The sequence below is a fragment of the Bubalus kerabau genome, chromosome 5 (assembly GCF_029407905.1).
Source record: "Bubalus kerabau isolate K-KA32 ecotype Philippines breed swamp buffalo chromosome 5, PCC_UOA_SB_1v2, whole genome shotgun sequence".
Taxonomy (NCBI): Eukaryota; Metazoa; Chordata; class Mammalia; order Artiodactyla; family Bovidae; genus Bubalus; species Bubalus kerabau.
The window spans coordinates 92596502-92613254 of record NC_073628.1 but is presented as its reverse complement, the minus strand read 5'-3'; the positions used below and the strand labels follow the sequence as shown (position 1 = coordinate 92613254).

Sequence of the window (16753 nt, the reverse complement as noted above, 5' to 3'; positions counted from 1 at the left end):
CATTCGTTTTGGCTTGTAAAATTTTGCACATTTGGTATGGAAATTACCCAGGGAATATGACTCTTATCCCAAATATGCCGTTTATGCTGGAGTCAGTTTGGGAACTATAACCTCTCTTTTCATGTGTCAGAACTGGTCTTTCTTTCTGTAGAGTTTTTTTTTTCATTCACTAGAAATGTGTTCTTTTACATGTTTCAGACCTGAAGAACAAACTCCATCAGGTGCGTTTATTACTCTGTTGAGCACGTCACTAGTCTGTCTCCCCTCCTTTTTATTTCTAAAGGGACAGTAGCATCTCTACCAAGATGTTGGTGTGACAATTCTTTATAGAAAAATAATCTTTCATTTAATGGTGCTTTAAGAAATGTCCTTCAAAAAGAAACTAGTTGATATAAAAATAAATCCAAAGTATCTATGTATATGATTCATATCCATGTGACTCAAGATTTCTTTTTCTTTGCTAAAATGTTGAGGTCAGAAAGATGGATATCCTAACTAAAAGTTCTGAAAGTTAGAAGGTATTTGTTTTCTTATAGACTTTATTAATATAACTCATCTCGATATGGTTTATGTGATGATATTTATAGGCAGGCACCCATGGTGTGGTAAGTCTGTTGCTGATGAAATAGCTGGATATTTCCTAGGAAAATTTCAGAGCCTAGTGAAAATCTACTACTATAAAATGTATAACTATAACCCCAAGGAAATAGACTGAAGGAGCATTTGGGGCAAGGATAAGCCAAATGAGCACATAAGGTCCAAAACTATATACTTAAGAGCAAGACCAGCATCATTTTAACTCCAAATTATTAGTACTATTGGTAGTTTTTCTTTCCATTACTTTACAAAAAAAAAAAAAATGCATACTTCAACAAATTGCTCTGTGGACTTCCCGGGTAGTCCAGTGGTTAGGACCCAGTACTTTCATTGCCATGGCCCTGGTTTTGATCTCTGATCAGGGAACTAAGATCCTGCAAGCCATGCTGCATAGGTAGAAAAAAAAATTGCTTTCATCTTTTATCCATTTGGTTATTTCACTCAGATATTTGGTGCCCTGAGTAGAGTGGTCCTCAAGTATCAGTGTCCATAGAACTTACCTGAAGGGGTTGGTTAAGTTATAAAATCCTGGACCACTGCCAGGGATCATAATCCATTGAGTTTGGGGAGATGTCCAGGAATCTTCCTTTTGTCAAGCTTTCAGGACATTCTAATCCGGGTGCCATTTTGGGCACACTTTGAGAAGCAATTTTGTAACATAAAAGGCATAGGATGAGGTCACAAAGGGGTACAACAATGGAAAAGACTTGTTTTGTTTCTCAGGAAATTCCAAACTAAAAAGATTAAAGACTTTTTAATATGCATGATAAATGATAATAGTAACAGCTATTATGTGCCAGGCATCATTTTAGATTATATAGCTGTTGAATGAATCATCCCAATAGTACTACTCCCATTTTACAGTTGAGGAGTCTGAGGTTCCTAAAGATTAAGGAACACATCTAACAGTGGGAGCCCAGGCTCTATGTACATCTCACTACTTCTATGTACATCATAATATAAGGCAACACATAGTAAATATTGTGAGAAAATGACACACTCAAGCTAGTTTAATGAGTACAATGGAGAAGAACCTCATGTTTATAAGTGTTCAATGATACCTTGATCCACATTTTTTTTAAATTCAATCTTCATCGCTCAGTGAGCTATGAATGATCATTTCATTGTTACCTTTGGTTTCCTCATATATAAAGAAGGCACAGTAAAATGCCTTGTTCCAAGAGGATTGAGTAAAACAGTAGATGTAAACTGTCTAACATGGTGCTTGACAGTAAGCACTCAACAAATGTTGTTCCATCTCTGAGTTGTGTCCAACTCTTTTGTGACCCCATGGACTGTAACCTGACAGGTTCCTCTGTCCGTGGGATTTCCCAGGCAAGAATACTGGAGTGGGTTGCCATTCCCTTCTCCAAGGGATCTTCCTAGCCCAAGGATCAAGTCCACATCTCCTGCATTGGCAGGCAAATTCTTTTAACACTGGTCTACCAGGGAAGCCCCCCAAAATGTTAGATACTACTATTTTCACTATTACTTATAGTTGAGAAGTCTGAGGTTTAGAGAAGTTGGGAAACTCGGTCAAGGTTACCCACTAGCAAGATCTGGGATTCTAACCCCTATCTGCCCAGCTTCCTTTTACATCCCAGCACATAGCCTTGGGGAGATAAGAATGCCCTTCCAGCCCTGATGACCTGGGAAAGCTCCATGGAAGAGACATCACTAAAATCAGGCCTTGTTGGATGGATAGAGTTTCAAGGGCAGAAATGATGGGAAGGCACTCCAATTTTTGCCTGAGCTATTTAACCTCACTGAAATTATGTCTATAATTTAACAAAACCCAAACCTCTCAAGACTTTGGCCTTCAGAACTTCTGCCAAAACAAATTTCAGGCAGGTTAAAGAAAAATGTCCCTGGATTCCTTCAAGATACTCACGTGAAATGTGCAGAGAAAGCTTGTGTATTTAGAGCAGAAATAAAAATTGGACCACAAGATTGCTACAGCCGATCGAACACAGTGTCCTAAAGAGGCAGACCACAGACATCCTCATGAGCTCTGAGTGTTAACATGAGCTTGCAGAGACCATGGCATCATGGATATGGCCCTGCTCCATGGGGTGGAGTGGAGAAATTTCTGCTGCCACAAGCATTTCAGGAGGAAACTCATAGGCTTAAAAATGTAGCCTGAGTCCTTGGAGATACACTGACAGGTTTTAAATCACTTATCAATGAATTACTCTTTCAGTGCAACCCACCAGGGAAGAAAACCAGAGTCCTTAACAGCCTAAGTTTCTCTACCAGTACAATCAGGGCCCTTGTGTGCAGAAAGGGCTTCCCTAGGAACTTCCCTGGTGATCCAGTGGTTAAGAATACACCTGCCAGTTCAGGTGACACAGCTTCGATCCCTGGTCTGGGAAGATCCCACATGCCATGGAGCAACAAAGCCTGTGCGCAACAGCCACTGAGCGTGCACTCTAACGCCCATGAGTTGTAACTACTGAGCCCATGGGCCACACCGTTGACGCCTTCACACCCTAGAACCTGCATAGTGCAACAGGAGAAGCCAATGCAATGAGAAGTCCATGCACCTCAACTAGAGACTAGCCCCGCTTGCCATGACTAGAGAAAGCCTGTGTGCAGCAACAAAGACTGAGCACAGCCAAAATGATAATGATAAAATTTAAAAATAAAGAAAAGAAAGGGCTTCCCTTAACTCATCTAACTAAAGGCAGAGGCAGGGCTACTAGGTCTTGCTCTTCTGGCCCCCAGGCTAATGTTTCTTCTCCATCACAGCTCTCTAGTGGTAAAAAACCCACCTGCAAATGCAAAAGATATAAGAAATCTAGGTTCAGGCCCTGGGTTGGGAAGATCTCCAGGAGTAGGGCATGGCAACCCACTCCAGTATTTGTGCCTGGAGAATCCCATGGACAGCAGCCTGACAGGCTGTAGTCCATAGGGTACCAAAGAGTTGGACACAACTGAAACGACTTGGCACACAGTTCTGTCAGCCTCAAGGGTTCTCTAGAAGGTGCCTGGAAGAGCACATTGATAGTCTTGCCCCCAGGAATACCCCTGAAGGAAAGGGGCTTTAGGAAATTCCTTTTATGCATCTTTAGAAATCTCCTTTACATTTTATCCCTCTATGGGAAAAGTTTTTTTATTTTTCCATCCATTCAAAAGCTTTTTCACTTAACCAGCTTGTTCATTTATTCATTGATTCAATAAATATTCATGAAGCACTTATCACACACCAGACACTGGGCTAGTTTCCATGGAGATGCAGTGAAAAGGGGGGATGACAGTTCAGTTCAGTTGCTCAGTCATGTCCAACTCTGTGACCCCATGGACTGCAGTACACCAGGCCTCCGGGTCCATCACCAACTCCCAGAGTTTACTCAAACTCATCTCCATTGAGTTAGTGATGCCTTCCATCGCCTATGTCTTCTCATCCTTTGTCGTCCCCTTCTCCTCCTGCCTTCAATCTTTCCCAGCATCAGGGTCTTTTCCAATGAGTCAGCTCTTGCCATTAGGTGGCCAAAGTTTTGGAGTTTCAGCTTCAGCATCAGTCCTTCCAATGAACATTCAGAATTGATCTCCTTTAGGATGGACTGGTTGGATCTCCTTGCAGTCCAAGGGACTCTCAAGAGTCTTCTCCAACACCGCAGTTCAAAAGCATCAATTCTTTGGCACTCAGCTTTCTTTATTGTCCAACTCTTACATGCATGCATGACTACTGGAAAAACCATAGCTTTGATTAGATGGACCTTGGTTGACAAAGTAATGTCTCTGCTTTTTAATATGCTGTCTAGGTTGGTCATAGCTTTTCTTCCAAGGAGCAAGCACCTTTTAATTTCATGGCTGAAGTCCTCATCTTCAGTGATTTTGGAGCACAAGAAAATAAAGTCTGTCACTGTTTCCACCGTTTCTCCATCTACTTGCCATGAAGTGATGGGACCAGATGCCATGATCTTTGTTTTCTGAATGTTGAGCTTTAAACCAACTTTTTCACTCTCCTCTTTCACATTCATCAAAAGGCTCTTTAATTCTTCTTCACTTTCTGCCAGAAGGGTGGTCTCATATGCATATTTGAGGTTATTGATATTTCTCCTGACAATCCTGATTCCAGCTTGTGCTTCCTCCAGCCCAGCGTTTCTCATGATGTACTCTACATATAAGTTAAATAAGCAGGGTGACAATATACAGCCTTGACATACTCCTTTTCCTATTTGGAACCAGTCTCTTGTTCCAAGTCCAGTTCTAACTGTTGCTTCCTGACCTGCATATAGGTTTCTCAAGAGGCAGGTCAGGTGGTCTGGTAGTCCCATGTCTTTCAGAATTGTCTACAGCTTGTGGTGGTTCACACAGTCAAAAGCTTTGGCATAGTCAGTAAAGCAGAAATACATGTTTTTCTGGAACTTTCTTGCTTTTTAGATGATCCAGTTTCCATGGAGATGGCAATGAAAAGGAGGAATGACAATCTCTACCTCTATTGAGCTTACATTTGAGTGTATGGGGAGGGATGGTCTAAACAAGATAAATTTGGTCCATTGGAAACAAATACTAAGGAGAAAACAAAAAGGAAGATAGATAGGAAGTTGGGGGAAGCAGGGGGCAGGGATGAAATTTGGGGTCGGATAGCCAGCGAAGGACTTACTGAGAAGAGGACATTTGGGAAGAAGTCCCTTAGGTACCCAGGCAAAGAGACCAGCAGAGCAAAGGCAAAGGTAGAGTATACCCAGCGCATTGGAGGGAGGAAGGGGCAGAGTGGCGGAGTGGGGTGTGGCTCTTCTCTGACTGAAGGGAGTGAGAAGGGATGTCATTGGAGAGTTTTGAACCAAAGAGCATCCTGATGCACCTTAAGTTTCATTGATTCACTTTGATTATTGCGTAGAGAGAAGACTGAAGAGGATGGGGTAGCAATAGGAGGCTTACTCAGTTACTGAAGTCGCTAGAGCTAGCCTGTATTGGCTGTTATTTTTAAGGTCCTCTAAATGCTAATGATCATTCTATTTCCTCTATTTCCTAAGCCCTGCAAATTTTTCTACCTTGACATCACATGTGTAGAACAAGCTCCAGTATATATTCCCACTCCTGTTTGTCCCCACTAATTCTAAACAATGAAGGCTCTGAGATAAAGAACGACAGGGAAAACTGAATTGACAGAGTGAAAAATACTTGATACTGGTTCTCTCACCACCCACTCAAGTCTCCTTCTTATGTATCTTCCTTTACTTCAGAAGCTGGAAAAGTGGAAAATACGAAGATATTTTCCAGACTTCCTTATAGCCATGGCTTTCTAGGTGGTTTGAGTTCCATCAAGCAGATACACCACTTTAAGCCTCAGAGGCAGAAGTGAGCAAAGGAAGGTGGTGGGCATGTAGAGAAAGAGGGACCTTCAGGAAAACACGATGAGTGTGTGTGGAGGGGGTGTGCAGGGCAGAGACAAGAGTTCTCTGGGGAGAGCTACCTTTTACTGCCAAAGGTGCCAACTGCTGAGCAGTAATGCAATGGCAGAGAGACATGTCCTCAAAATATATTCTCCTGGATACACTGTCCTTGGCTAGTACCCACAAGCTCTCTTTGAGATTTTGTAAGCTTCCAATACAGGTAATAAATCTTTTTTGATTGAATGAGTCCAAGATGGCTGCAGAAGTTCCAGCTATCTAATCTAACTTTTAGGCTTCAGGAAGGCTATGGAAACAAAAGCAATTTCATCAGTGTTCTGCCTCAATTCCAAGGATATTTACTGGAAATCCTTCACAAAAAATTTTAATTCACATATCATTAGTCATAAAAATGTAGTCACATGGCCACATTTAGTTTCAAGAGGGCTGGGAAATGTAGAAATTTAGCTAGACCCATTTTTATCTCAGTAACAAAGGATAGCTGTTAGTAAAGAGGAAAATGAAAATTGGATAGTCAACTTGCAGTCTCTGCCACAAAAGTATGAATTCTTTTAGGGCTCTTGATAAATACTAGTAAATAGCTTTTCAGAAATGTTTATACTCTTCTCATCATACAAAATTAAAAATATAGCATGGGGAAACAATTAAATGTACATGTCCAAATGTATAACTGTAGTCATAAAATTGTCTCTTTGTATCAACAAAATGTTTCCACAACTATTTCAGTTCAGTTCAGTTCAGTCGCTCAGTCATGTCCAACTCTTTGCAATCCCATGAATTGCAGCACGCCAGGCCTTCCTGTCCAACACCAACTCCCGGAGTTCACCCAAACTCACGTCCATTGAGTTGGTGATGCTATCCAGCCATCTCATCCTCTGTTGTCCCCTTCTCCTCCTGCCCCCAATTCCTCCCTCATGTGACACATTTTGCAGCTAGGTTCTCTGGAGAGCAAGGATCTTGGCATGCTTGTTCCAGTACTTTGGCCACAACTATTTAAGTGCCTAAAATACACCAGGCTCTGTTCTAGAAACTAGGAAGCAAGTATGGAACAAGCATGCAAAGATCCTCACTCTTAAGAGAACCTAGCTGCAAAATGTGTCACATGAGGGACCACGCTATCGTTTATATGGAGGTTTTAGGGTTGGCCAGTTTGATGTCAGTGATGGTTGATAAATATAATGATTTGAGTTTTGGAATGATTGGCCTGAAGCATTTTTTGACATAGCTTGTTTAAATGTAGAGTCTGTGGTCTGTTGAAGGCACTGAGAACATGTGACAATAAAGTTATGCTGCCAGTTAGCATATAGCACATTACTTACCTAACTGTTCTCCAAGGTGCTCTCATGTTTAGGGAGGGGGAAAGGAAGCCTTGCAGCAAAACTATCTCATCTAAGACAGTGATCCAGTTTATGACATACAAGAAGTTAGAAGTGTGTACAGGTCCTTGCAGCATATCTGAAAGCAAGATCAACAACTACTTTATTGTTTAGTGCTCCTTTTTATTTGGTAATAAACCCTTTAAGTTACAATGAACTAAAAAAGAAAGAAGACAGGAGGAGAACATGGAGGGGGCTGTGAGGGGTGTATTATGATGCGAGATTGAGAAAGGGTAACAATGGCAGGAGAGGAAATGTGGTAAGTAGCAAGCCTGATCATGACACTATACAAAAATGTTGCCATTCCATCCTGTTGTACCTGGGAATCATTAAAAATGTGAGAGAGGGACGTGATGTTATGAAAGCAAATACCAGGATAGGGGCACTATTAGCACAGTGCCTGGCACCTAGTAAGCCCCTACTAAAATGTTAATTATACAGATCTTATAATTAGTATTCTTCCTTCATTATGAGCATACTCTGGAAGCACCATGGAGGATGAGCAGGGAGTTGTGAGATTAATGAAGAGGATTTGGGCAGTTGTCAGTGGTGAAGAGAAGGTAGGGAAAAGAGATTATCAGGAGGAGAACAAGACTTAATGGGAGATAAGGTAGGAAGAAGAATCTGGGATTCCTACATGGGTGTCTGGTTGTATGGTGGGACCGTTCACTAATAAAGAACATATGGGAAAAGGAATATATTTGTGGGGGTGGTGGAGGAGGTGAGATGTCTTGGGGACCTCCAGTTCAACAGGTCCTCTTATGTCACAATTTTCTGTTCCAACCTAAAACACCAAGGTCTTACCATTTCAAGAGACCTGCTGGACTCAGAATCTCTGTTAGAACAATATGGAGAACAAGACCAATTGTCAACTCACTCTTTTCTTGCAAAGGGCGTGTTATTTCTCAGGGACTTTGAAAGCTCTTAGCTAATGTCCTAGAGGAAGCAGGGCATTTGCTTGGGTTCCTTTCAAGTCTAGTGTCATGTGAGGCTCATCAAAACCAAGTTTACAATTTCAGTCTTCCTCTGCTCAAGTCAGGGACAGCAGGTGAGAGAGTGGGCCAGCAGCGGAGGCTCCTCCTCAGCCTCAGTGACAGAGAGCAAGCTGGCCCTTCGGGAGCTCTGTGTGCCCACCTGGATTATTTAAAGTAAGAGCTGAGAAAAAAATTAAAAAGGTGTTCAAGGACAGCCCGCCTGTGGGACTAACTTAGGAGTAACTTCTATAAGGAATAAATTCCTGGTAAAACATCCCCACTCCTAAAATGCACAATATATTTATATTAGGTATTTTGGAAAAGCAAATGATGGACGTAGAAATTAAATACACATTATTAAATTCTGTTTTACCTGCAGCTCACTTATTTTCAGGCCCAGCATAATTGCTTTCAGACCTCGAGCCTGCTGAGTTGGTGATTTCGTTTGGCTCTGCAGAGTCATTGAGACTCAACTCTAGGCCCAGGGATAACAGTGCCCTATTTCCTCTAGCCCCCAAGAGGGTCAAAAGTGGAGCCCACAGCAAAGAGAAGGGAGATGATTATTTTGGTACTTCTCTGAGTCTTTCCTTCACTCACCCAGGCCACTTGATTAAGCTAAACCTAATCCAGGCCCTTTCCCTGCCCCCATACTCAGGTAACAGATTTTATTGTTTTTTAGAAAAATCAGCGTGCCATATAGTGTAGTGAGTCAGATCGGGATTAGAATCTCATTTCCGCTTCTTGGGAACTCCAAGTTAACTTTATCCCTCTGAGCTTTCAGTGTCCACACGTATAAAATAGGGCCAATAATAGGACTTATAGTGCTGTTGTAAGACTGATTAAAATAACATGATGCGTATAAAAGTCACAGCATACTACCTCATGTTCTATAACTTGCAGAGCAGTGTATAAATAATACTACAGTGAGATAGATCAAAAGTGCATATTCATTATGGTCAGTGCATCAAGGCCAGGCTATACAAGTCTCCAATAAAAAATCACTGAATCTTAACTAAAGACTTTTTAATCAAAGCCAATATTCCAAACAAAGCAATGACATTGGTCATCTACAGTATTTCTGTGAGGGGAGAAACAAGACATAATTACTTTTACAGAAGTTCCCACCAATTATTTTCAAAATACATAAAATCTGATGTTTTCATCAGGGAAATCAGTTTGTGCATTCTGGGGTCTTGTCTCCAGCAGTGACAATTAAAGTGGGAGAAATCACTGAGCATGGCCTCTATCTTTCCAGAAACCTTCCTGTTCATGGGTTAATTCCTCCTTATTCCCCGAAGATTATACCTGTAAAAACTTTAGGACTTAACACAGGAGATTCAGTTACCCTTTTTATTATTCACTTATCTTCTGTTCCCATGCTATTATACTAGAAGAATTTTAACCACCCAAATACCATCTAAAACCATGTAAATGTAATTTGCAAGAAAACTTCTGATGGGTCCCTTTGGGCCTGTTTGATATAAGCTTAGTAACAGAATGTATTTCAAGTGAGTCTCTTTTTTTCTGGCTAAAATTTCGCATTTGCCCCATGTTTATATAAGAATGTGATTGTTCTCTCCCGGGAGCTAAGCCTCATCCTCCATGTTTCCTCTGGGGTGTAGTTCTATAATGTCCCGGTGGTTTTGATGCCTTCCCAAAGTTCTTGCTTCTACAACTCATGATTAGAGAGATGAATGCAGGGGCCAACGGCAGGAGAAAAATGCCTTGCGAACCCTGATTTTCACTGCTAAGCTTCTCAGGATCTGGGGCAGAAGTACCAAGCGATTATAGCAAATGTGGGAAGAAATAGAAATTAAACATCATTTCTGATGAGAAAATGATCCTAACATCTTAAGATCAAATGATCTTGGATGAACAGAGTGTGTCCCACACAGGGAAGACTCCAGCCCTTCCCTTTTCCAGTTCATCTTTCATTCCACTGGGATTGCCCTTCTATGACAACAGCTGTGATCAGTGCTCGACATAAAATCCTTCAGACTTTGTGATGATTGCATCAGCCTGGCACGTGAGCCTTTAATGTTATGCCTTCCCAGCCTCATCTACCATCCTTGCCCCTATAACCTCCAACCACACTGAACTTCTTCCTCCAATTCACCAGGATTTGCTCGCTCCTAAGTCTTTGCACTGGCTATTTCTTTGGCTTGATAAAAGCCCATGCATTTGTCAAGGTGCAGCTTAAATACAATGTGCTCAGAAAAAGTCCATATGCCTGGAGATGGCATCCTCGCTTTCTCTCCTGTGTACTTGGGTACTTTTTAACAGACCTCATTAAAGCGCTATACAACGTGGCGCTTCCGAGGTTGCTCAGTGGTAAAGAATCCCCCATACCAATGTAGGAGACACGAGTTCAATCCCTGGGTTGGGAATACCCTGGAGGAGAAAATGGCAACCCATTTCAGTATTCTTGCCTGGAAAATCCCACAGACAGAGGAGCCTGCAATCCATGGTGTTGCAAAGAGTGGGATATGACTGAAAGTGTGAGCAAGACACACTTGTTTGTATGTGCTGGTTTTTGGTACATCCCTTTCCCCTATTTTACAGTGATAGCTCAAAGGGTAGGATGTTTTGTAAATTGTATGTACTCCAGTGTTAAAAATAATAAATGAATTAAAGAATGAGGGTATGAACCAACTCAGCACAAGGGGCCAGTGATGGATCTTTGAGAAGATGGGATATTAAGGAGGGACACACTCTCTTCCTCTACATTGTCTGGACTATTCTACTGAGTTATTTTGTAGCAGGTTTACCAGGAGCACACAACAACAGATCCCTGGGGCAGGTGCGTCTGGTAGGATGAAAGAGACCTTTCAGGTTGCTGACCCTCTCGATCATGAAAATTTACCAAAGAGAGGATGGCGTGATAAGGTGTCCTCCATGAGAATGGAGGGGAACTGTGTGGGAGAAAACAGGGCACAGAGATTCTTTGGCAGAAAAATCACAGCTCTGTGGGCTGGGAAATTCTTCCACTTAAGAGTCATATGCTCTGGAATGTGCAAGGGGAAATAGTCTCAGTAGGGTCTTGACTCAGCAAGGCCTGGAATTGATGTTTGGGGCTGCTCTGCAAGGTCCTGGGGCATTTAGATTCACAGCGGTGTGAGCTGAGTTGCACACGCCGGCGTGTATCAGTACAAGCCTTAAATCAGAACCACCCGTTACACCCCCTCCCCTCTCCCTGGCTCCGAGTCTTGCCCCCCAACCTCCCCCTTCACGGCAGGCTCATTAAGGCCTTTCCCAGTGCAGAGACACTGCATTTTGGGGACTGGTGGAGCGTTTGATATTTTCCACTCTGCGTGTCAAGGGCATTTACAGTCGGCGTCAGAATGTTATGTCGGTCTGAGGAGGCACTTTGAAGTGTTTGTGGTAGAGGCCACATGTGCAGGCAAGATGTGCCTCCTCCCCATCCCCGAGGTTCCTGCTCAGCTCTTTCCCAGCGTCATGTGACAATGAACAACACTGCTTAACCCTTTACTTGTTGGCTAGCTGCTTATGATCCCCATCTGTGTGCGTGCTCAGTTGCTCAGTCATGTCTGACTCTTTGGGACCCCATGGACTGCAGCCCACCAGGCTCCTCTGTCCATGGAATTTCCCAGGCAAGAATACTGGAGCAGGTTACCATTTTGTGCAAGGAATCTTCCCAACCCAGGAATCAAACCCATTATCTCCTGCATCTGTTGTATTGGCAGACAGATTCTTTACCACTGAGCCACCTGGGAAGCCCCTAATGATCACTATTATTATTATTTGAAAAGATACTTTACCTCTTCCTACATCTCAGCTTTGGAGACAGTGTGGAGCCTTTTCTTCTTATCTTCTGGAACCTTTTTGTGGCAGTTTCTGCTCCCACTTTTCATGAACTTACATGCAGAAATGTATTTCCCCAGAGGACACACAAAGCAAATGCATATCTTTTACTATTACATAGATAGTAAAAGCAATGGGATGCTTGACATGTACCCACCAATGCAGAGCCCGTTCAGAGATGCTCAGCCGTCTCCAACAGCAGGGAGCCCCCAGATGGAGCCTTTGTGTTTTCACTTTTCATAGGTAGCCCTTCAAAAGTCACTCAGCCTATTTCATGAAAGTCTGGGGAGCTGAAACCCTGAAAAAAAAAAGAAAAATATGAGACCTTCAGAGGAAATATTATCAGCTGACCTAAGTGTCTTACTTAGCTCTGTGGTTTGGCTCATGCAATGGAGCAGGCCTGAGATTGATGACCTCCTAAGCTTTCAACTCTGAGGTTCAGTAATGCTCAGCAAGCTTGGAGAGGTTTTGAATTTGGCAGGATTGGGTGGGTGGAGAAAAAGGATTCCTCTCAGAGACAATAGGCGTTAGTCTCTCTTGGGATCAGTTCATATTCACAAAGCACTTGGCAATCCAGTGAGAACAAAAGAGGTTTTAGTGAACATAAGCCATTTTCAGACACCCAAAGATTGAGACCTTTGGGCCAAGGTGCCTTGCGTTCTGCTCCATCACCAATATCTTTGGAGATACTGACTAGAGATGAAATAATCATCTGCAATGCTAGCAGTGTTTATATTTTAATTTAGGGATCTGAAGAACAGAAGAGATATGCCTTGATGTTAGACTATCAAATACCAATAATGGTTACAGTGTGTTAGGCAGTAATGTGCTTGAGAAAGCATTATGTTATTTCAAGTTTATAATAACCGTACAAGGTAATTTCTATTGTTCCCATTGGAAACCCAGACAAGTTAGTAATGTACCCAAGGTCATATTAGGAAATGGAAGATGTGGGACAGGGACTCAAAACTTCCTGACTTCAATGAATATCTGTGTTATTAACCTCTGTAACACAACTGTGCCCATACAAGGTCAGAGTCAGCGACCTTGTCATTTCCTAGGACAACTCCTAGGATGCAGCCTGCCCTTAGCTCACATTTTCCTAGCTCTGAGTCAGGAGTGTTTTATAAATACCTACTGAATGAAGGAATGAGTGAATGGTTGTTAACAAGCCTGGGAAAGGCATTGAACCCTAAGGCAACATCTCTCAATTTCTGTAATGAAAGCCTGACCTGGGACATCTCCAATACAAACAGGACACTTTCCCAAAGAAGTCAGGGATTCAAGTCCTTGGAGCCAGGAATTTATGTTTCCCTGTCCAGAAATCCCTCCCAGATAGCATAAAACTCATGGACTCCCTACACGACTTTCTTCCTATGCCACGGGCCCTAAGCTTTACTTTCCTGCCAACAGTTAGGCACAAAGAAAGCAGATTGAAGAGAACACCAGTTTACATAGTTTGTTAGAATAACTTTGCTGTTTATACTTGCTCTGCATGGGTTCAAGCTCTTTTTTAATAGGGTATTTGCATTCTTGTAAGGGGTCTTACCAAAGTGAGAAAAGTGAAGTGGCCAAAAGGAGAGTTAATAAATAGTGTCTTGTCACAAAGATGTCTTGTCTTGTAAGTGGTTCCCAGGAGGGCTGCTAGGATAGGATTAGGGGAGGGGTATATCATGCTTTATTTTTTAACATTAGTTGGAATGAGAAACTTTTCTAGTCACTGTGTCCTGGAAATAAAATATTTGATGTGGAATAGTGTCCAAGACATGTGACCCCTAAAAAGCCTACTTGGCCCAAAGCTTGAACCATGTTTTCAATCAAATGCTACTTTGAATCCCCTCTGTGCATTTGACAGTGGAGACCCCAATCCGGTCATTCCCTTATAAGGCCTCTCCCTTTATATGGCTCCCTCTCCTTAAACAAGCTAATTAATTTTTCTCTCTAAGGTCCCAGAAAGAAAGAGATATGTTTTTCCATTGCTGAATGGATTAATCCAAGTATTTTTTATTGGTTTCAGAGTTAAGTTGGCAGCTGATTCTCACAGAAGAGGTGATTCGCAGCTAAATCAATTTTAAATTAGGCATTTGTCATGATTCAGCCTACTCATAAACCTAAAAATTAGCAACAACAACAAAAAAACCCCTAAAGATCAAAACTACAAGACTAAAAGGACCAAGATCTGCTTTATTTTTAAATTATTAAAAGCAGTTGGTGGTCCTTTGTCTGTATTACTACTAGGAATTTAACTTTGTCTTTATTCTTTCATTGTCCTTCAAGTTCTTTACACTTTTTGATTTATATCTTCTGTCTTCCTCTTGCTTCATATTTTCCATGCTTGCTGATTCACAACTTTCATCCTTTACATCTCCTAATGTTTTCTCACTTGAGAGTGTATGTTTCAGATCTGAAGTAGGATGGGAGACCGGTGGGGATCCATGAAGGAGAATGTTCATGGTGAAGCCAAGCAGCACCCTGTGGGGCTCCTGGGCACAGAACCTTTCCATGTCCCCCATTTCTTGCAAGAAATAGATTCCATGACCTTTCATGAGTTCTAAAGGGCTGCTAATCAAGGCAGGGAGGGGATACAGAGACAAGGGAGGAGCAGTCTTGGGGCAGGAGACTGATTTTACCTTAAGGGACACACATAGTATCTTTGAGCTATTACAGAACTGAAAACCCCAACAAGTGGAAGATGTTAGCATTCTTCACTCCAGAGAAGACCAACTGAGGCCAGATTAAAGAAAGGAGGAAGGTCATCAAGATTAGGAGACAACCCGAGGCCAGATTACAGGAGTGCAGATCCTGCACACACCCTAATCTTATTAGCAACCCTGCCCTTGAACCATTGTTATAAAAGTGAAGTCGATCAGTTGTGTCTGACTCTTTGTAACCCTGTGGACTGTAGCCCACCAGGCTCCTCAGTCCATGGGATTCTCCAGGCAAGAATACTGGAGTGAGTTGCCATTTCCTTCTCCAGGGGATCTTCCTGACCCAGGGATCGAACTCAGGTCTCCCGCATTGCAGGCAAATGCTCTAACCTCTGAGCCACGAGAGAAGTCAATTAATGTCTCACCAAATCCTCCTAGGTTGGGACACACAGGTTTTGAGGGCCCCGAGCCCACCGGGGCCCTCTTGGCCTGGCAAAGCAATAAAACTATACTTTTATATTTCACTCAAAACTCTGCCTCTGGGATTTGATTCAGTTCCAGTGCAGGCCAAGTTTTCAGATCACTGACAAATCTCTGTCTGCAGCATTATTCACCCTTGAGTAAAAAAATTTTCCTGGATCTTTCACCTGAACACCTACCTGTTCTTTGCTGTTTGATTCCCTCTTCATCTTCATTGTTTTTCTCTTTTTTCATCTTTTAAATTTCCTCTGCTTCCTTTCCAGAGGGAATAAAAACAGCTATTGTTCACAAAGTACTGAATATATGCTCAATATAATATTGAGATCTTTAATTTATGTCACTTAATGGTAACTGGAATCCTAAAATGTAAGTGATTCTCTCACCATCGTACAGGTGATGGATCAAGTGCCTTGCCCAAGCCAGTGAGTCAACAGAATCAAGATTCCACCCCTTTCTGCCCTAGTCCGTGCTATCTCTACTGATCATTTCATTCTCCATTCTCCTGCTGACCTCATGCCTGAGTTTTCACTTTAACGTCTGAATATCTGAGGCTTGAGACCTTGATACTGGGCTCAGTCTTCTTTAGGCTTTGTCAAGGGTGTGTCAAGGTGAACAGCAGAGTAGTTCTTTAGTTCTTTCTATCAATGTTATTTTATTTAGATAATTTTTCCTTCTTTCAAATGCAGCTTGTTTTTATTGCAGAATTTGTATTTCATCTTAGGGTGCAATTTATGAAAAATGAGACTAAAATTAACTTTCATTAGAAACACTTTCATTAAAAAGAAATTAGTCCACATGTAAAGTTTAAAGTCTTGTTGGTGGCCCTAGTGGTAAAGAAATTGCCTGCCTACACAGGAGACATAAGTGATGCAGGTTTGATCCCTAGGCCGGGAAGATCCTCTGGAGAAGAGCATGGCAACCCACTCCAGTATTCTTGCCTGAAGAATCCCATGGACAGAGAAGCCTGGCAGACTACAGTCCAAAGGGTCACAAAGAATTGGACACGAGTGAAGTGACTTAGCACACATGCACACGTTAAATCTTTTTAAGTGTTCAGTTTAGTTTTGGGCTTCCCAGATGGCAATAACGGGGTAAAGGACCTGACTGACAATGCAGGAGACATAAGAGATACAGGTTCGATTCCTGGGTTGGGAAGATCCCTTGTAGTAGGAAATGGCAATCCACTTCAGTATTCTTGCCCTAAGAATCCCATAGACAGAGGAGCCTGGCAGGCTATATAGACCATAGGTTCACAAAGTATCAGACACGACTGAAGTAACTTAGCAGGCATGCACATAAAGCTTAAGCATTTTAATTATTGTTGAAAACCATTTTATTGCCACAAATTCAAATGATGAGTTGAATAAGAACCAATTAGCATTTTCTGCCTTAAATAGATTAAAAAAATAATGATCATTTCAAGTATTAATATAAAGGCATTAGGCCATAAACTGTAGAAAATAGTTCAAGAACCTTTTTTATTTTCACCTTGAATG

General features: G+C 42.0%; 1 long non-coding RNA gene across 1 annotated transcript in view; it reads right to left on the bottom strand.

Annotated features, from left to right (window-relative positions):
- LOC129653981 (uncharacterized) overlaps positions 1-15572 on the bottom strand; it is a 29162-nt gene extending 13590 nt beyond the window's left edge. Inside the window, exons 1-2 of the long non-coding RNA XR_008715334.1 lie at positions 15437-15572; positions 12287-12427 (exon numbers count right to left, since the gene is read on the bottom strand). This is a non-coding gene — a long non-coding RNA (uncharacterized LOC129653981). The remainder of the gene's footprint in view (positions 1-12286; positions 12428-15436) is intronic.
- Positions 15573-16753: the final 1181 nt, after the last annotated feature.